Source organism: Hylobates moloch, unplaced genomic scaffold (assembly GCF_009828535.3).
Source record: "Hylobates moloch isolate HMO894 unplaced genomic scaffold, HMol_V3 SCAFFOLD_1, whole genome shotgun sequence".
In the NCBI taxonomy this organism is placed as follows: Eukaryota; Metazoa; Chordata; class Mammalia; order Primates; family Hylobatidae; genus Hylobates; species Hylobates moloch.
In genome coordinates this window covers 44,447,736-44,470,213 of record NW_026652276.1, presented here as the reverse complement: position 1 = coordinate 44,470,213, position 22,478 = coordinate 44,447,736, and the positions used below count along the sequence as shown (strand labels likewise).

Genomic DNA, 22,478 nt, shown 5'->3' with positions numbered 1-22,478 from the left:
AACAGAAAACCAAACACCTCATGTTCTCACTCATAAGTGTGAGTTAAACAATGAGAACACATGGACACAGGGAGGGGAACATCACACAGTGGCATATCAGGGGTGGGAGGCTAGGAGAGGGATAGCAGGAGGAATACCTAATGTAGATGACGGGTTGATGGGTGCTGCAAACCACCATGGCATGTGTGTAACTATGTAACAAACCTGCACATTCTGCTCATGTATCCTAGAACATAAAGTATAATAAAAAAACCATAGTGTTAAAATGTGCATAACAGAAATTTTTACCATTTTAACCATTTTTAAGTAGATAGTTTTGTGGCATTTAGTATATTTGCATTGTTATATTCCCAGTATACAGGTCCATAACATTTTCGTCATCCCAAACTGACCCTGCCAATTACTCCTCATGTTCCACCCCTCCCCATTCCTGGCAACCGTCATTATACTTTCTGTCTCTATGAGTTTGCAAAGGCCGTTTTTAATAGTGCCAAAACTTGATATCCACTATTAATAGGAGCAGCATGATATGGTAGGAAAAATTTGGGACTGGGGCCAAATGCTTTCTGTCATGTTCTAGTTTGTAATCTGGGCCAAACTGTTTGATTTCTCTGAGACTCTGTTTCTTCACCTCTAAAATGGAACTAGCAATTTACTGTGATGTTGTGAGAATTACATGAGACAATGTATGTAAATCATCAGGCTCATAATAGGCATTTAATAAATGATATTAGAAATATAGAATGTTCTCAAAGTATTCTTATTTTATTTTATTTTATTTTTGTTCTTAAAATATTAACTCATTTTTTTTCAGTCGGACAATTTTTTAATGACTTCTGCAGGAGCCAGTGAGACTACTGCAGTGTAATGTTAGTATGTTAGTATGTCATTGTGAATTCAAATCTACCTATTTCCCAGGTTGGTACACAGTATGTTACAAATGAATTTTTTTTCCTTGGAGAGTAGAAATCACAAGTTGTTGCATTTTATAAACTGAAGTTTTAAACAATGTTTTGCTATATCCATAGAAATAAATATTTTTGGCTGTTGCCAGTAGAAAGTAAAGTAGTGATTTAACTCATGAATTTTATTTTTGGCCAGTTTTTAAATCATCCTCTAATTTTCCTATTAAAATTATTTTGTTTGTAAAAAATCCTTACCTTTTGTTCAATTCACTGTCTGTCACTTCCGTCTTAGAATATATAGAATAAATAAAAGGAGATTTAACTTAAGCTTGCTAAATTTTTGTTAGCTCTGTTAAAACAGGTCTTCTGTATTCCAGGAGTCAAAGAGTATTTAAACCACCCAAATAATCAAGTTATGCAAATTAGTGAAATTCCTATATTGTTAAGCTACATATTTTGCTATTTCTGATGTATTAATTGAAAAATATTTACTGGGCAAATTCTCTTTTTTAGAGATGGGTTCGCTGTGGCCCAGGCTGGAGTGCAGTGACACGATCATGGCTCACTGTTGCCTGGACCACCTAAGCTTAAGGGATCTTCCTACAGGCACAATCTACCACAGATAGCTTATTTTTTTAAAGTTGTTTTTGTTGAGATGGAAGTCTTGCTGTGTTTCCCGGGCTGGTGTTGAACTCCTAAACTCAAGTGATCCTCCTGCCTTGGCCTCCCAAAATGCTGGGATTATAGGTGTGAGCCACTGTGCCTGGCTTTATTGAGCAGATTCTGTCAAGTATTAAGTATCAGTTTTTGTGAGAGATCAGAAAAATCTAAATCATGATCTCTTCCCTGAAAGAATTTAGAGTCTCCTTGGAAAGGGAGGCCACTTGTGCATTAAAGTTTAAGGTTGCAGTTCAGAAGGTCAGAGTCATGGGGTTTGTGAGACTAATGACGAGTTAGGCCGTAGCCGTGTTGTATTTGAGGTGAAGATGGGATATCCTAATTTAAATGAGACTCAGGATCTCAGGACAAAAGACTGGCATGCTATCCAACATAAAGGGTTTTATATGCATTAATGAAAAAAGCAGAATGTTGGTATAATTTGTAAACTTTGCTCCCTAAATAGTAAGTGTATTTTAAATATTCTACAAAATAATCAAGTTTGATAAAGTTTTCAGTTGCTACCTCTTTCTGTGGTCTCTGTCTGCTTAGCCATTTTCTTGAAATCAGTGGCTTTCTAAAGGAAGAAGGACATCAGGAATATGTTAGAATTGTGCCTCAAGATCAGCTGACTTCAGGTCATATATCTTCACCACTTTCTCGAGAGAAGATAGATACCAAAAATCCAACTTGGCTAAGCTAAGGATGAGAACTGAAGTATGAAGGATGGAGAGCCGGGATTAGGTCAGGCCTGTAGAAAGGCATCTAGTTATGACTGATGGGTGACCCATTGAATCAACTAAGTGAGTGGATTGGTTTCAGTGCACAAAGTTAGTGTGTAAAATTGTTAACTAAAATTAGGTTTCTGGAAAAATTTTGGGATTTTATTACAAAACTATGTTAATCCTTAATTATCATAGGAATCATTAGGTGCGTATTGAAAGTGGAAGAAGATATGCATCCAGTTAGAATATTATGCAATTTAGCATCACCAGGGAAGGGAAACAGCAGCATTTTTTTGAAATTAGGGGCTCCTTTTTTCCAATTACGTTTTTCAAAGATTGCTGTAAACTGTGATTTTTTTTCAAAGAACAAATAGTCATTCCTATATTGAATTCAGCTGTGTGTTTAATAATTTTTACATTCTAAAATTTGTATGTGGTGTATAAAGTTTCTTTCCTCAGTAGCTGAAATTGATAGGTTAAGTTAAAGATGAAAATATCTAGCATTTGCTCTCGGCTTGAAGGGAGCGGCATGTTTCTCAGGAAGCTCTCGCCTGGGAGCTCAGTTTGTTTGAGTTCTGTTATTTCTAGTGATGCTAGCTAATCATCTTTTAGAGTTTCAGTTTCCCTTTGGCTATGTCAAGAGGTCAAGTATGATAAACTGTCTTCTGCTTTCCTCACTTAGATGGAGGGCCCATGTAATTCTACTTTCGAAGAGCATTTAGCTTCTCCAAAGAAAAACACTTAACCAACTAGTGAATCATAAGAGTTCTAAATGCTTTTCTTAGTAATATCTCAGTTTTACTCCACAGTGGCAGAAAAATTTAGACAGCTATTATTTCCTCAGTTTTCGTGTTGGAGAAAACTAAGGCCAGGATTTTTCAGGAAATGAATGATGTTTTAACTTGAAAAGTACTGGATCATAAAGAACATAACATGTGGTATGCTTTCAGTTTCTTTTAGAAAAAAAATCATGAATTGAAAAAGTTTTAAAAGCTTTCCATGTATGCTAGGTATTTCTGTACCATTCTGGAGACCCTGATCAAAGGAAATATAAACACGTATATCACAAAGGATTAAAATTTGACTTTAAGAGGGTGAGTGGCTTAGTACACTTCCCGTTTCACAGGGGAAGAGATGGGAATTTGCAGAAAAACTGACTTAGTTCTGCCTGGATGTGTCAAGACCATGAGCCAGAGCTGGTCACCATCCTGACCCACAGTAGATCAATGGTTCAGTTGTAATTTTCTCCCTGATTTATCTAAAGAGATCGCTGTTAAGAATTCTGTTAGAAACCTGCTTTATCTTAGAAATATGACAATGAGTAAAACTGTGAAATTTTTATACTGTTTTGGTGCATACGCATTTATGTTGAATACTATTCAATGGAAAAGCATTGCCTTATATATCTACTCTGTTCAGTTTTTGAATCTCTCATGCCGTTGTCAACTTTTACAAAAGAAGAATTTAATAGCACATTATTTCTTCTTACATCCATTTTTGAAAAGCAGTTATTCTCAACACTACCCTAAATATTTAAAAAGAAAAACATTTCACTAACACAAGGTTTTGCTATTTGATATCTCCATGTCAACTCTGAACAGGGTACCTTTGCAAAAATCTTTGAAAACAACCTTTAGAAATAGTCTGGAATCAGTTTATGTCAAACAAATGTATGCTCTAAATCAGCAATCCCCAACCTTTTCAGCATCAGGGACTGGTTTCATGGAAGACTATTTTTCCAAGGGATGGGGGGATGGTTTCAGGATGAAATTTCCACCTCAGATCATGAGGCGTTAGTTAGATTCTCATAAGGGGCACGCAACCTAGGTCCCTCACATGTGCAGTTTACAATAAGATTCAAGCTCCTGTGAGAATCTAATGCTGCCACTGGTCTGACAGGAGGTGGAGCTCAGTTGTTAATGCTCAGTTGCTCACCTGCAGCTCACCTGCTGTGCCGCCTGGTTTCTAATGGACCACAGACTGATACCGGTCCGTAGCCAGGGGATTGGGGACCCCTCTTCTAAATAATAATTCTAACAAGCCACCTTAATATTCAATTCAAGAATGCAGTCCATGATCAAGTAAAATGTTGTTAGAAGAAACAGGTTTTATATTTCATATCTCCAGAGGGTCTTTAAGACCATTAGACTATTCAGCAAAATTATGCATACATTATTTTTATTTTTTGGTTCCTGTTAGCAAAACCCACATATATTATTATTACTTTTTTAAAAACTGCATTAGCATGTTCTAAAGCTTCTTTTTCATTTCTTTTGTGGTTTTAATCTTTGGAGAGTGAGCTAGAAATACCTATCAGAGGTGAATTCTAGGAAAATAAATGTAAGCAGTAACTCTGGCTCAATTTATTTTTCTTCTCTACAAGAACTGCTTAAAACCTGGCAGTGGAAGACTATTCTCTTGTCTACCAAGTATTATAGTAGGAAGTGCAAGGTCATCTCTAAATATAAAAGATTCTACGTTTCTAAGGAAAGAGTATATCTTAAGAAGGGTAAATGAAATAGTTGGCTAGAGGGAAAGGGAAATTTCCTTATTTCACCCTGAAACTTGGCAGCATTTCTGAAACAGAGCTTGAAGCTTTGAGATGAATTAAAGATAATTTGTTTCACCTTCTGTGGAAGCTCTTTTGCATCCAATTTACTTTCCCCCTGTCTGGTCAGGAAGGCACTTCATCGTTAGAGATTTTGTAAAACTTCATCGGTTGATTAAAATGCAGATAGCATGCCTCTCGGTGAGAAAATAATTTAATATTGTCAGTTTTAGAGATCTGCCTACATAAAACAGGTGAGATAAAATGTGTTTTCAATTCTGAATTTTTATGTAGGCTTGTTCACTAACTTCTCCATTACATCATCAGAAGCTCACCCTTTCAAGCTACTTTGCTTTGTGTGTTGTGGGGAGACTGAGGGTGGGTAAGGCATTTTGGCACGACTCAAACTGGTCCATTTTATTTCAAATAAGTCCTGATGAAAGAGCAAATCCTACTCTCAGCATCATCTTCTTTAGAAATAGGAGGAATAAATGCTTCTAAAATGGATGCAGTGTAAGGAAGGGCAGGGCAGACGCCATGATCTGGGTGCAATTCTTAAGCTGATGTGTGGCCCAGTGATCCTCATATTTGGAAGCTGAATGGACCATAGCACCCTAGCTTCCTTTATAGTCCCCTTTGTTTGGTTTTATCAGTTGAGGGAGATGGCCTACTTCTTTGCCATGTGAATAAACAACAGAATGCAACTAATCTTCTAGTGGAAGATCATGGAAAAAGCTGCTACCTATGACCATAGAAGTATATTTCAAAATTTGGTGTAAGTCAGAAATAAAGTCCTGGAAAGTAGTTAAATTTCTTCAACACTTCAGGGCTAACTTTTTTTTAAGTTCATAAACTTTACTTTTTAGAGAATTTTTAGATTTACAGAAAATTTGAGCAGAAAGTACAGAGAATTCCCATATACTCCTCACATCCAACCCACCCCAGTTTCCCCTATAATTAATGTCTTGCATTAGTGTGATACATTTGTTACTTTGATAAGCCAATATCAATATATTGAGACCCATAGTTATTTGTATTTTTTATTTTTTTCTTCATGAACCCATAGGTAGAGATTCATAGTTTAAATCAGGGTTCACCCTTTGTGTTGTCCATTCTATGGGTTTTGACAGATGCATAATAATATGTATCTATCATTATAACACCATACAGAGTAGTTGCACTGTCCTAAAAATCTCCTGTGCTTTGCCTGCCATCCTCTTTCCCTCTTCCAAACCCCTGACAACCACTGGTCTTTTCACTATTTCCATAGTTTTGCCTTTTTCGGAATGTCATATAGTTGGACTCAACTATGTATAGTGTTTTCATACTGGCTTCTTTCACTTAGCAATGCGCATTTAAAGTTCCTCCATGTCTTTTTGTGGCTTGATAGCTCATTTCTTTTTAACACCGAATAATACTCCATTGTATAGATGTACCACAGTTTGTTTATTTATTCACTTATTGAAGGACATCTTGGTTACTTCTGAGTTTTGGCAATTATGCATGAAACTGCTATAAACATTTGTGTGTAGGCTTCTGTGTGAATGTAGTTTTTAACTCATATGGGTAAATATCAAGAAGTATAATTGCTGAATCAAATGGTAAGGACATGTTTAGTTTTGTAAGAAATGTCAAGGTAACTTCTGATGTTCTGTAAATACTTGTAGATTTGAAGAAAGAAAAATGAAGCAGAAGTGATGTGATACCTTTAAGAACTGAGATCCTTGCAATTGATTGGAAATCAAGTGGTCTATTGCTATATGTATTAGCTTAGTTTTATTGAAGACATGTAGGGAAGATCATCCCTTCTCTATTCTGTTCTGGGTAAAAACTGCTCAGGAGGTTTTAGCCTATGTTTTTAAAAATAGCTGGGGGAAAACGAAGCCTTCAGTAAGTCCAGATTTGTTTGGCCTCATAGGATCTGAGATTGCCAATTAGGAATGCCTGTTAAATTTTGTGTCAAAACTCCCCTAAATTCTTGCCTTTTTCTTTATCATTCCTCCTATCTTTCCCTGTAACCATAGCCTACCTGCCCCTTACATGATCTTTCAATAGTCTTGTTTATTCTCCTACCCCTCATTCCAGTTTTGAGGAGAAAGGGTGAGCACACTTCTCCTTGATGCCTCCTTCTAAAGCTTTAAACTCTTGTTCCAGTGCCATCTCTGGGAACCCTACTCCTCTCTGGAGGCTGGTGGACAGCTGACATTCTGACTTTTCTCATCTGCATTAATGTTTTCCACTGACCTCCAGGACCCTCTCACACTCTTTAGTTTTATTATTCTTATTCACTATCTCATTCCTCAAAATTGTCATCCCCCATCAGTACCTCTAAACACTGTCTCAAAGGGTCATATAATCTCTGGGAACTAATGTTCCAGCTTCAAAATTGCAAACTTTGAATCTCTCTTATCTCATTTGTCTGTTCATCATAATTCTGTTTTCTCCTCCCTCACTCACTCTTAATGAACCTGTACTTAACCTTTTTTGTGGTTTCTGATTTCTCAACACCCATATTCTAACCCATTAGCTCCCTTGATTCTTTTCTCGGATCCACAATCAACTCTATCAACAAGGCTATTACCAGCACCTAAAATTGTTCTTATCTCTTGTCCTTATGCCACTTATCCCTTGTCAACCTCTGTCATATACTTTCTGCACTCTATTTCTCTCCCTTGATGGAGAAAGTTATAAGGTAGAAGCTTTTCGTTTCACATACATGCACAGAGTGATATTTAACACTGAGCCTCATTTGCTGGGCAGTAAGGAATAGGAAAGAATCCAAATTTGTTAATGCATTCAGGTCACTCTAGCACTCCATGATCTGGCTTTAATGTAAATTTTCATATTTGTATTCTGTTACTCCTTTATAGCCTCTCCTGCCAAACAGTACTGTTTACTTTTCTCATGTTTCTTTATTCATCTGTATGTTTTATCTTACACCAGGGATGGCAAATAGATTTCATCTTATATGACTGTTCTGCTCATTGTGGCAATGAGCAGGACTATGTTGAGAAGGATTCGGATGCTCAGAACCAGGTCAGCAAGAGATTGCAATAATCGACTAGTAATTCCATCATGGGTATGGAAGATGGAAGGACCATGCATTAGCTGGGCGTTGCCCAGCGTTTGCCACATATTTTCCCCTTCTGCTTTACATTCTTCATGTGTGATTCTATACATCCCTCAAGGTTCAGGTTAATTGCTAATCAAAAGAAAACTTATATTTTTATTCCACATATCTTCTCTTTATAGACTACCATATCACTTTAGATATTCCCTGTGTGAAGACAGGTATTATTTGGTATGAGTACATGTGTTCTTCTTCCTTCTGTATTGTTAGCTCCTCCAAGGTAGAAATAATTCTTAATTATCCAATTTTGTTGATCACAATGGAAGCATGATGAGAATCCACAAGGAAAATCTCAAACAGTTGGCATGAACACAAATGGAGTATCCTGAACTCACTTTTGACTTAAAGTAAAGGTCAAGATGGATAATGGAGGAAGTATCCATCCCAGGCTGTGCTACTGCTCTGCTTCCATTTGGTTGTCCTTCCCAAAACTTTACATACTTCCAAATTGAAAGATTCCCTAGATCTGAAAGGAGAAGGAACAATTTTAGTAGGTCTAGTGAAGAATATAGAAACTTACTCTTATTGCAAATAGTTGAAACAGAACCAAGGAACATTTGTGACTTGTCTAGTTTCACAGATAATGCTAACATTAATCATGGATTTCCAAATCAGGTTTTTCATCTTTTTACTAGGCAATGCAGCACCATATTTAATAATTATTTTACTCATTTTGGGGGAACATGTATTGGTTGTGCTATTATTTTGTCACATATCAGGTTTTATGCAATTAGAAATTAACCCATGGGTTTTGTTAAAGAAGTACACATTTTCTGTAAAGTAACTTTTCATTAGGAAGAAGCTTATGGACATTATTATTTTTTTTTTTGGCAAGTAAACTTTTATTTGAAACATATATACAGAAAAGTGGTACAAATCTCAAATAGATAATTTGATGGATTTTCAAAACAGTGAACCGATCTGTGTAACCAGCACGTAGATCAAGAAATAAAGTGATGTCAGCACCCCAGAAGCCACCCTAACACCTTCTCCCAGTTGCTGCCTCATCCTAAAGGTGACCACTCTCCTAACTTCTGACCCCGTAGGTTAGTTTGACCCATTTTTGAGCTTTGTATAAATGAGTCATATAATATGCATCTTCAGGTTTGGCCTCTTTCCCGCCACATAATATTTGTGAGATTTACCTGTATTTTTGTGTGAAGCAATAGTTTATTTTTATGGGTGTTCAGTATTCCATTGAGTACATATACCATATTCTGCATCTTAAATGATTCTTTTACACTTACTATCACCCTTAAAGTGGAGTTGAAAAACTGAGTATAAAATGTCTAAGATTATAAGGATCTTTATGTTATTTAACTTATTTATCATTTTCATTATTTTAATCTACTTCATGGAAATTGTGGCTAAGGATTTCTAATATGAGCTCTAAAATTTTAGTATTATATTCTAGCTATCTGAATACAGTGAATCAATATTGTAGGCCTTTGGAAAGGTTTTTAAAGTAAATATTACCTGAAAAAACTAGTTTGTTGTAGGATTAAACTCTCTGTGTTCTGTTCTTATAACTTCATATATGGCATTTCTTGAAATGACTGAAGGAATTCTTGGATTTAAAGGTCATCTCAATTTCCCTAGGAAGTCGTTTAGACATTATAAATGATGGTTTATTCAGAAGAAGGAAAATGAGAGATGGAGATTTCCTGTCAGTGCAAGGATATTGGAAGACAGACTTCAACATATTATTTATATATATTAGTATCTTATCCAGTTCAGCTCAAGGCAGATAATAGGTGATGTTTTGGTGCTGTGTGTATAGGTTCTAGTAGATTAACAAGTTATTCAGTCTTATGGCTGTGTTTTCAGATTTGAATCAATTAATATTTGTAGAACATCCGTGAGATAAAAAGATCAAGATGAAGGCAAAAACAAAACAAAACAAAACAAAACAAAAAAACACAAGAGCTCTGAATTCCCACCTTTGAGGGGCGGCATACAATTTATTCAGGAAAATGACAAGTCAAAGATTCTACAAGTTTGACAATTAGATACTAAAATAAATATTTTACACACACATGCTAAGTGTGTGTAATTGAAGAGGGTAAGGAGGGAAGAATATAGAGTATTTCTCTTAAGTAGATGAGGAAGAAAGATAGGACATTTGAGTTAGACTTTGGAAGTAGGAGAAATGAGATAATTGGCATAGAAATGTTGGCCATGAAGTGGTGAAAGCCATTGCCATGGAAAAAGAAGGCATAAAGGAGCCTGGCAAGAAATGACAAGATTCACTGGTGTGGAGGGAGAGGGAATGAGGACGAGTTCAGCCTTTTCTTGGGAATTTGAATTCATATTCCAGGTAAAAGAATGCCAGTGCAGTGCTTCTCAGTAGTTTTTAAGCCCATGCCTCCTTTAGATAAACATATATCTTTACCACTCCATCCTAAAACTCTGATTACCTTTCCTCCCCATAATATGTAGGTGATTATATTTCCTATGTATCTCCAGCCAAGATGATTTTGTTAAGTTTCACTCTCTATAGTATATATTGTAGAGAAAGGATTCCCCCCACATGTAAATTAGATGAGAATGTTGAGTTAATAACTACATACATCCCGGGGACATTCTAACATGCCTCTGTGTGTATGTACTTCTTCATTTCTTCTCCATCCTTTGAAAATTACCAAGGCTAAGTGCCATAGCCAAAAGAATAAATGAGAAAGGTGAGGTTTCCTCTCCAGTGCACTTGATACTAATTGAAATAAGGGTCCACAGACTAGGAAATTTAGTGAAATGGGTGTATTAAAAGAACAAGGGTCTGATTGAACAGTCTACTCTGAGAGGAAGAGGGGTATAAAATAGAATATGAGGAAAAAATCTGAAAGTACTGTTCTGAACTACGCTATTAAAATAGGCTGTATATACACTTTTTCTAGGTTTTTTGGACTTTGGGTAGAAAATGAAGTGTTTTGTTTTAGCCATTTGAAGGATTATGTGTCTGCATGACATTTGGTGGAGGTATTTGATAAGGACAGGAAATAAAAGATTAGCTAATAAGAGAAAACAATCAGGACTGGAAAATTAGATTTGGAGATGATTCATATAGAGATCATTATAATCGCAAAGGCAAATTATGTTTAGGAGGCTCTGTATAGAGAACAGCTAGCCAAACCCTGAGGGAATATTAATGGTAGTACGAGAGAAGCAAATATTAGGTTTCTGTCTGAGTATTCAGATGACCAGAAGGCAAATCACCAGGAAAATATATTTTAAAAGTTAAAATTAGGAATCATTTTGGGGAGGAATTTATTTAGATTTAAAAACACATTTATTGAGGACCTACTATGGTGAGTGCTGGGGTTGTAAGTATAAGTAGGATAGAGTCCCCTAAACCTCAAGAAGCTGACAAATATGGTAAGGAATAAAGAACTGAAGACAATTGGGGTGTAATGTGATGGGTGAGTGCCCAGTAATTTACAAAATAATTATTTTCTAACTTAATTTCACCCAGGCAAGAAAAAGTAGTGCAAATATTTAGGGTAGGAGGGTGAGAAAGCAAAGAAGTTGCACAAATATTGTGGTTTTATAGTAAATGTTGGCAAGGTGGAGACATATATGGATGATAGATCCTCAGGGATGTTTTATGGGTTTAATACATACAATGGAAATTCTTTAGAAAAGTATTTGAGGAGTTGTGCAGCTATATTGCTGATATGAGACTTGTGGTTTCTTTTCCACATTTTATAACTGTGAAGTAGTAGGCTGGGTCCTTGAATAAGTGTGTGTTCTTTGGTTTGCATGAATGGTATGTACTTTGAATTCTCAAAATAGAACTTCAGTTTATTTTCTCAGTAATCCCAGTGAGAAAAGCTGTATTTCTTAAATATGGTCAGAAAGCACTTGGCAGAGGAGTGTTTACTGTAGAAACCTGTGATTGTCTGCAGGTACCAGCATAAACATGTTCCCATTCCTCATCCCAGGGGGATAATCTCATTATTAAACCTGTGCAACCTTCAAGTTAGCTTATTTTTAATGTTTGTTTCATATTTTAAAAGCAACAAGTGAACATGGAAAAAAGTTTAACAATATGAAAGAACATATAATAAATGGTAAGCCCCAGATCCTCAGTGCCCCAGATCCTCAGCACCCCAGAGGCAAATACTGTTAACAGTTTCTAGTGGGTCTTTCATACAATAGATGTTTTTATTTTCATAGAGAGAATGGCTTTTATTTGACCTCTGGAAGGCATAAAGGTAACTGTAGTTTCCTTGCAATGCAGTTGGCAAATTATTTTTACCTTCTTTTTCCAAGCAGACTCTGAAACATGAGTTTCGAGAAGCAGGATTAAATAGTCTGACCTAAGAGACACAGATACTTGGATTTTTATGTAGACATGTACTCACTGAAACTGAAATTTGGAGGAACTGGAATTAATAGCATTTTCCCTCATGTAATTCATGGAATTTATTGCTTTGGCTCTAATTATGCATTTATGTTATATTCTGAATAATGCAAAGGAGAATATTGAAACATTTTAGGCCATCAGAACACTTTTCCCACTCTCAAGCTGTCTCCCTATTGTATTTGTGCTGAAATGCCAAGCTGCATGTGACCGTAGAAGAGTTGGCAGTATCTGTCTTAGAATAAGCTTTCACATGCAGCTTCAAACACCTTTGTGGTTTGGGTTATATTTTGACAGTTGCTAGGTAGCTTGAGTCAGAGAGTGCAGCTGTGCAATTTAAGATGCGTTTTCCTATCCTTTCCTCTAAAGAGAGCTAAAAAAATAAAACTATAATCAAATTTCTAAAGTGTTAAAGGGGATCAAACTATTTAGAACCCATACAATAGAATGAAGTAGATGAATTCTGATAAAGCACATATATACTAAAGTATACCAGTGAATTTATTTCAGATGAAACTAGGTAGGCTCATTGTAAACAGATGAGCTTCTGAAATTTCTGAACTATTTCATTGAAAGGTAAAACAATGGGTTTGGGAGCACCCACACTTCTTGGCACAGGTGAGTGGTTGGCACTCATTAACCACCGAATTCTGACACGAACATACTGTTTATGAAGAAAAGTCAGGGAAGGAGACTAGGATTTCTAATAAGAAAGAGTAGAAGAAAATGTAGAAATTCAACTTACTTGGTAAAATGGGAGTACTTCAGGATTAGAAATGGGCTCTTACAAAATGAGAAATAAAGATAGCTTTTTCACAAGCTTCCTATTCTGAGAGTTTTTCTTGTTGATTTATAGAGTGTAAATGTACTTCTTCCTGAAGACAAGGACTAGGCCGAGGTAGGTTTGATGTAAACGTGGGGACTCATTTGTTACGAACCCATAATAGACTGCTGTGGGAGAACATTGTGAACAAAAGAAGGAGTAAAAAAATAAACAAAACATTTTGTGGCCAAGTTATCCAAGACAGATCCTGGAGAAGGGCTGATTGAGAAGGTAAACTAGAACAAACGGCGTTGGAAATAATAGACAAGGTCAAAATATTTCTGGGCAAGAAGGACAATCAAACCACTTGCAGGTATTGTGTTGCTGCCTAGAGACTGGTTTGGCCTGACCCAAGTGATGGTGTCTGGAGCCAAACCTTTTATCAGGAGAAATATAGGACCACAGAGATGAGACGAGTACTACCAGTGCTGGGGAAGTAAAGAGAAGGAAAATTCCTTTCTTTAACTAGAGGGGATGGAGCCTGCAGTCAACCTGTGTACTTGCAGAGCTATATGTGTTTGGTATTCTGATATACTTCACAAAGTATATTTTATGCCCTAAGTGCTGACTAAGTGAATTGACAGTGAAGACTTGGTATTGAGGGAATTAAAGGGCAGATGGGGTTCTGTTCCCAAGGCTACAGTCCATAGAATATTGGCAAGGTGGAGACAAACATGGCATACCATCTTCCCTGCCTTCTTTAATCCCTGGATGGATGGTAGCAGGCAAGAGAGTAATAAATGCAAGGAACAGTAGGTTTGCAGTACCCTTGGTATTCTGTCATATGTGTAATTGAAAGCCACAACAAAATAGCAATAGAAAAGAAAATATTAGTGAGGCAGCTCATGCCTGTAATCTCAGCACTTTGGGAAGCTGAGGTGGGAGGATTGCTTGAGGCCAGGAGTTTGAGACCAGCCTGGGCAACATAGAGAGACCCCATCTCTACAAAATAAAAAAAAATTAGCAAAAGATAAAAGGCTTTTGTGTGTGTGCGCACATGTGTGTGTTTGGGGGAAGTCTTAATTTTTGCCTTGAATTTTAAAGGAAGATGTAAATGATTAATCCATCCCATTACTGGGTATATACCCAAAGGACTATAAATCATGCTGCTATAAAGACACATGCACACGTGTGTTTATTGCGGCACTATTCACAATAGCAAAGAGTTGGAACCAACCCAAATGTCCAACAACGATAGACTGGATTAAGAAAATGTGGCACATATACACCATGGAATACTATGCAGCCATAAAAAATGATGAGTTCATGTCCTTTGTAGGGACATGGATGAAAGTGGAAAACATCATTCTCAGTAAACTATCGCAAGGACAAAAAACCAAACACTGCATGTTCTCACTCATAGGAATTGAACAATGAGAACTCATGGACACAGGAAGGGGAACATCACACTCCGGGGACTGTTGTGGGGTTGGGGGAGGGGGGAGGGACAGCATTAGGAGATATACCTAATGCTAAATGACGAGTTAATGGGTGCAGGAAATCAACATGGCACATGGATACATATGTAACAAACCTGCACGTTGTGCACATGTACCCTAAAACCTAAAGTATAATAAAAAAAATAAAGTAATGATTAAAGTAATTATGAGATGTGCAGATGACATAGAATAATGGAAATTAAAAAATAAATATTTATTGCCCTTTCTCCCCTGCTTAAAAAAGCAGTACAGCTTAATGCAAGAAATTTGGAGAAATGTAAAAGGAGAATGGCATTTAAAAACAACCTTAAAATGTTTTTTTCTTGAAATATTCAATGGTGATGGTGGGTAGAGAGTGAGAGGAAGAAGCTCCTCATGGACTTTGAGGAAATCAAGAGGTTTTAAAGAGCAATAAAAGGAACTGAGCACATCTCCTTTAGGATCTGTAGAACTGGCCTTAAATCAATACAGAAATGTCTACCAAGAGGCAATCTCTCTGGGGAGATTATTAAAGTGAGAGTAGATTATCATTTGAGTGACTGGTTCAGGTTCTCTTAGGTGCTCTTGAAGTACCACTGACTGTTGAAGCATGTGTCTGAAATTGCCTTTTAACACAAATTTTCAGTGCTTCTCTTAGAGGTTAAACACACACACACACACACACACACACACACACACACGACTGCAGCCAGGAAGCCTGGCTCAGTCACCAGGTAATGGTATGCCCTTGGGCAGGTGATTTAACCTTTCCAAGGTTTAGCAATTTCCTCATTAGTAGTGTGACAGGATTGAATCAGATTTTCTCCAAGGTTTCTACCTGCTCTAACTCTTTTGTTTTAAGGAATTGATCTCATTTTCTCTTCCTGTCTGTCTCACCCCACCATTTCCCCTTGTCCCAAGGTAATTAAGCCATTTCCAGTTCAGACAGTGAGCTAAGTGCTTTTTGGAACATACGAACTCAAGGAATGCATGTTTTTGTCAATTATTTGAGAAAGTGTGAATCCTGCATGGAGTTTAGAATATATGATTGTCAGAATTATCTTGATAAATATGATGTGTGTGTGTGTTTGTGTGAAATAGGGAATGCATGTAGGAATAAATGAGCAAGCTTATAATTTTTAGTAATATTTGGAATGAGAAAAATTAGGAGGGTCCAGTACTTGATAAGAAGGTGGGTTTCATTAAGTAGAATAAACCTGAAGGCCATATACATATCAGGAGAGTTACTTTATGGCTTATATGTTTTTTCCCTTCCAATATTATAGAAGACAGGTTATATTGTCTGTACAACAACTACGCCTACCTACTCCAAGTCTTCATCTTTGGAGTGGGGACCTACGGGAATCCCTGAGTTGGTATAAAGTTTATTTCAAGCGAAGACATTTGAGATTCAAGAACACATATTGGAGCTTCCCTTATCTGACTAAAAGCAGCAACTTGTGGGAAATGAGGCTACCATAAAACCTCTCTCCAGGAGAATTTCATGGCCATGAAGAAGACAGAAAGACCACTTGCACCTCCATAAACAAACATTATCACAAACTTATCTACCATTTGCTCTCCTAAAAATTGATTTGCCTTTTCTAAGGAAGCCTACCTGTTTTTCCCATAGGAGCTTCCCTTTCCCCACAAAGTTAGGTATGTAAGTCTCATATTCTAACCACCCCTTTGAGTTAGTCATCATCGGGCACTCCCACACATATGTGCATTGCACGTGTAAATAAACTCCTTCTTTTCTCTTGCTATTTTATTTTCTGTCAGTTTAATTCACATACCTCCAGGAAATAAACCTAAGAGAGCAGTGGAAAAACTTTTTTCCTCCCTGACATCTGTTTTATGTAAATGCAGTTTTATAAACATGAAGATAGGTTTTCCGGAAACTTCAGACTTAGGGAGCAGTTCTACATACATAGAAAAAATACAACAAAACAGTCAGTTCAGATGCATTTTAGTAATTATGTAGCTTATCAAGTAATAATCAATCTAGAATCTGAAGAGTTTTTTCTATTGCACAGTGTTGGAAGTATTGATTAGCTATCTGTCTGGAATAAAAGCAGTGCTCTGATTGGCTGCAGTGGTCTTTATTTGAAGAAGCGTATGAAGCTATTGGTGTTTATGGGAAGGCATGCTGCCTGAGCCGCTATAGGAAGAAAGACTTTCCCAATGACACCTAAAATCTGGGTACAAGTGATAAGAAAGAGAAGAGACAGGAACTGGGGAAAGTAGTGAAAAGCAGTAGAGACAGTGGGGGAGAAAAGGCATTGGCTCCAGGGGGAGCAATTTCACTTCTCTTACCCCTCACCTGCAGGTCCTGGTGTGGAAATAGGCATGTTAGGGGAGACCAGGAGGACAAGAAGGTCTAGCCTTGGACAAAGTTCAAGGGGCCTTTAAACCCCAACAAGATGAAATAGAAGAAGTACTGGCACCTGGCCCCATTCCCCTGACTCCACCTCACCCAAACCCTGATGATTATATATTAAGATTGCATTTCTGTACCAGTGTGAGGCCACATGATAGATGGCTCATGCCTGGGCATTTGGATTTGCTGTTGGTAGTAAAAGGTAAATGTAGAACAATTTCCAAATAGCTCTCCTGTCTTATATGAATAAGGATGGTTGGCATTTGATTTTGCTGTGTATTTTAAAGCTGCAGCAAATGCAGTGAATGAATTCAGCGACAGGCTTTGGCCATGTTTTTGATGTACCGGGTGGTGATAGTTGGAGGTAGGAGGGACTTAATAGCGTGTGGAATGAGGGCAAAAATATCATCCAAGGCAATGTGCCTTTCAATTCCTGGCACCCCCTTTTGCACAGCTGCAATGTGGCAGGGTGGGGGAGGGAGCAGGGAGGATGGTGGGGAGATGGCACTGCTGTGTGCTGCAGCCTGCCCTGGCCAGCCAAACTCTTGACAAGGCAGCTGGAGAGTACTGATCCTGGCTCTAGATTGTCATCTGATTACACATTGTTTTACCACCTTCATAACTGTTATCTGTTTGCTACAGTTTGTAAAAAAATCTCTATGCTTGGGATGGCATGGTAGTGATTAAAAAGAGATAGGAAGTACTTAATATGCTCATTCATTTTCATTTATTATAGATTAAAGGAGGAGATGAAGGTGTGTAACTATCTTTTACTATTGCTCTCAGGATTAATATATCATATTGCTTCTGTCATTTAACATTTTTATACTGATGGATTTTTCTTCAGTGTTCATATATGTATAGAAATGTTGATAGATGCCAGTCACTGCTAATTAATGTTATAATTCTAAGATGCTGGTGGGTTGTTGGTAGCTTTGGCCAAGGTCCCTTCTTTAAACCTCTCCTATTTTGGGCCTGAGGGTGAAACTAGTCGCTTCCTTTAGAAAACAGAGCTAGGCTTGAATCCCAGAGCAGCCACTAGGTTATCTATATACATCTATAATATATATCTATGTCTGTCTATCTGTATAAATTTTTTTTATTATGGTAAATATATTTAACATAACATAACATAGCCATTTTTAAGCATTAAGTACATTCACATTGTTCTGCAACTGTTACCATCCATCTCCAGAACTTTTTCATCTTCCCCAACTGAAATTCTATAGCCATGAAACATAAACTCCCCATTTTCTCCTTTCTCCACTCCCTGGTGGCCACTATTCTACTTTCTGTCTTTATGAACTTGACTCTTTTATGTGCCTCATATAAATGGAATCATATAATATTTGTCCTTTTATCACTAGCTTATTTCACTTAGCATAATGTCTTTAAGGCTCATTTGTGTGGTAGCAGGTATCAGAATTTCCTTCCTTTTAAATTCTGAATAATATTCCATTGTATATATGTACCACATTTTGTTTATCCATTCATCTAATGATGGACACTTGTGTTGCTTCCACCTTTTGGCTATTGAGAATAATGCTGATATGAACACAGGTGTGCAAATATCTGTTTGAGTTCCTGCTTTCAGTTCTTTTGGGTATATTCCCCGGAAGTGGGATTGCTGGATCGATCATATGGTAATTCTAGCTTTAATTTTTTGAGGAACTGTGATATCATTTCCTAGGACAAACTTTAATTTCTCTGTGTCTCACCTTCCTTATTTGTGAAACAGGAATAATCATCCTTAACTGGAAGAGGGCTATCAGGGTTAGAGATAATGTAGTTAAAGTGCTAGCATTTCTTGCCTCTAAAGCCAGTAGCAGCAAAACGTGTAGTTTCTGCCTAAATCTTGCTATTTCTCACTGCCTCTGCTCTTGCTGTCTCTCTGTTTGTAATGCCCTTTCTTACCTGGCTCCCTCCTATACATCCTATAAGACTTGTTCAAGGGCTGCCTTCTCTAGGAAGTTGTTCCTGTTTCTACCCAAGCTGTATTGCCCCTTTTTATGCTTTTATGGCACCTCTATCATTGTACCTACCACACTGAATAGGGATTATCTCTTCATTCTTCCATCTCCTGTTTGTAGACTAATTTAATATGTACTGAAGTATCTAATATGTGGTCAGTGCTGGGGATTCAGTGGTAGCAGACACTTACAGGATCTATCTGCAGGGGGCTTCGTCTGGACCAGTTCCTCAGGGTGTGTTCCTAAAGACCACCTGCATCAGAATCCATGGAAGCTTTGGGGACCCATGCTGGGTCTGAGAATCTGAATTTTAACATTCCCCTTGGGTGATTCTTATGCACATTATTAGCTTGTGAGTTCAGAGGTTCCATGAGGGCAGGCCCTTTGTCACTTTAACACTGCATCCTTGGCCCTGAGTGCAATTCCTGGCACAAAGCAGTTACACAAAAATATTTGTTGAAGAAGGAGGGTACTCTGAATTGAAATGGGGCTGGAATTTAGGTGTGACCAGCAATAGTATGGGGTTAAGATTAACTCTACCTTTTCCCAACAAGTGAATACCAAGCCAATTCAAACATAAATCTAAACATGTATTGATTTCTTACTGAGTGAGGCTTCTCTCTGCCTCAGCCTCAACTCTGGGAGATTTTCTAAAGGAAGGAAATGGACCCCTTTTCATCTTAAATTACATTAGATTGTTGACTAGTTGAGAGTCTTCATGCTTCTTTAGTTTCCAGGAAAAAAAAAACTTCAAATGAGCTTTTATTAAGCATTATAATATTTGCAAAGGTATATAGTGCAAGAATTTGAAATAAAAGTTTTCTGGACGCCATAATTTATGTTAACATTTATTTATAAAGAAATACGTACATAATATTATAAAATTTTGTATACAAGGACTCCACTTGTGTATCTGTATACTAGGACAATATTTTTTGTTGAAGTGTAATGAGGTAAGTTTATTTTTAAGCATTTGTGTAAGGAGAAAAGGAGGGAAGATGCAAACTACTTAAGGGCCTGAAATTACTAGCACTCAGGAGTTACTTGAATTAATTATGGAGGGTCTCAGTTGGATGGCTTGTCACTTTTTTTGGTACTATAATGCCATGCTTTCCCCTCCCCCACTCTTTTGCTTTTGGTTTAAAGCTTAAGCTAAATATTATTCTGAAAATTACATGTTTAAAATAAAGACAGAATTTTTACAGCTTGTCCTGTGGTCATTGTGAATATTCTTTTGGATAACTGAAATGGTCAGTCACTAGGATAAAGATCCCTGTGTTAGTTGAGGCCCTCTTTTGGCTAATATTCTGGGAGCAAGTAACTTAATAAAGCTCATAAATATTCAAGTCAGTATACTGATTTCCTCATTTAGTTTAAGGAAACTGGGGAAAGAATTTTGTTAAACTGAGGGGTGGGCTAAGGGAATAAGCTGTTCCTTGCATCCGTGTTTGTGACTGGCACCTGACATTAGTTTCTTCTCAGCTTACATACTTGCCTGTTCTACTCTAAGTAAATCCCACTCTTCATTTTAGCTTTGCCCTTTTTCCTGGCACACTGCTATTTTTTTCAGAGCTGAAGCCACTTCTTAATCCCCACATGTGGATTCTGCCCTGGTTTAGGTTTTTCTACCAGTCCTGTTCTTAGTGACTTAGTCTGGTCATTCACAACACATCAACCTTTGGTTGGTTTTGCTATGCCTTTGTCTTATTCTATTAGTAAGCCTTTTTTCTTGTTCCTTGTGACCAAAATTCTGCACTATCACTTTCTTTCCACCTTTTCTGATAGCCCAGCTAGTCTGGTCCTGGGCTCCTGCTTGGGTTCTACAGGCTTCTCCAGAACAATCTAGTTGGCTGGGTTTTAATTTATCTGCTGCCATGTCTTTCTATAATTCCAAGAGCTTAGTTACTTACACCTCTAGCTAACTTTACTCCTTGCCTAATGTAGGTTTGCCAACTTGATGTCCTTCACTTGTTCCAAATCACTTCTCCACTTGGGTTAATCTTCCTGTCCTAGCCTTGTTTAACAGGGCCCATCCTGCTTCACCTGAATCCTGATTCAGACGACCAAAGACCAACTCAGTGGCTAAATTGTTAACATCTATGCTTTTAATCCACTACAGGAGAAACATCCTGGTTAACCTCTGCTTCTCAGTCAGTTGTTCAAATGTGCCATTTGAGCACCATAAAATATGTCACTTCAGAATGTCACTCAGTAAGGGCATCTGTTTTAGTTTGGTCACCTCCTTTGGACCTTAAACAGAGTCCAGCCATATCTACAGCAAGCATCCCCACCAAATTTTGTCTCACTGCATAAGCTTTACTTTCTAAGGTGATTTTGAATGGAGCTTTAAGAACATATCAGACAATTTTCATTTACTTGTCTTGCTGTGCTTTTTATTTTGTTGGTCCTAGAGGAAACACACATATGCATAATATTTTGTTTCCCAATTTAGGGAGTTCATGGACTACTTAGAGGTCCAGCCCCATAGGTCATAGTGACACTGTGATGGAACGTTTACTTCCTTTTTATAGTTGTCATATCCAACCATGCTTATTGTAAAGACAATTGATAAATGAGATAGAAGTTGAAATAAGTTAGAGGAGAATGATGCTAAAATTTCTTTAGCATTTTAGGATCTTAGATTTATGCTATTTGGCTTACTGTTACTACAATGACAGTTTTCTAAATGTTATTTTTATAAAACAACTTACCAAAATGTACATATGCAGGAAATGAACTTGAAAAAAATCAGAAAAGCATTTATTTTTAACAGAATGTTATTGTCAACATTTTACAATTTATTGTATGTATGCAGTTACGAATTATATAAAAGTGAGTTTTGGCTCAACCAAACATCATCTTTTATTCTGGTAGGGAAGAATCAGTTGGAATTTTATTAAAATTCAACCTGGACTATTTTACTTGGAAGTTGAAGAATTACAGCTAGCCTAGTGGTTTATACAATATATAAGATATGAAAAACCCTTCACAGGGCATTTCACTGATTTGTTTCCAAGTTTAGTTCAGACAACCAAAGGCCATTGTATAGATAAAGATGCAATGAGCCATTATTTTGCCATTATTTGCAATATTTGTGACTTAACATTTATTACCTCCATTATTCTTCATTACCTTTATTCTGTTGTTTAAAACTACTTTTAAAAATACGTTTATGATGAGGCTTTTTGAAGTTTTTTCAAAGTGGTCTAACTTTAAGAAGATTGTATATTTAGAATTCCTGTACTTTAAAAGTATTTATTGAGAATGAGGGGTGGGAAGAGGGAGAGGATCAGGAAAAGTAGCTAGTGGATGCTGGGCTTAATACCTGGGTGATGGGATGATATGTGCATCAAACCACTGTGGCACATGTTTACCTATGTAACAAACCTGCACATCCTGCACATGTACCCCTGAACTCAAAAGTTGGAAATTTAAAAAAAAAAGAGAATGAACTTTTTTTTTTTTAAAGATCACTTTGATAAGGAGAAAGTCAATAGGTTGACAGAATTTTACAGCTGAAGCTACCAGAAATGGCATGTGGCCCTCTCTGAGCCCTTCCTGC

The 22,478-nt window shown here is 37.1% G+C and overlaps 1 protein-coding gene across 1 annotated transcript in view; it reads left to right on the top strand.

Moving 5' to 3' along the window:
• Positions 1 to 22,478, top strand: part of PLCL1 (phospholipase C like 1 (inactive)) — a 356,723-nt gene that overhangs the window by 30,836 nt on the left and 303,409 nt on the right. The gene's annotated exons all lie outside the window — the stretch shown is intronic.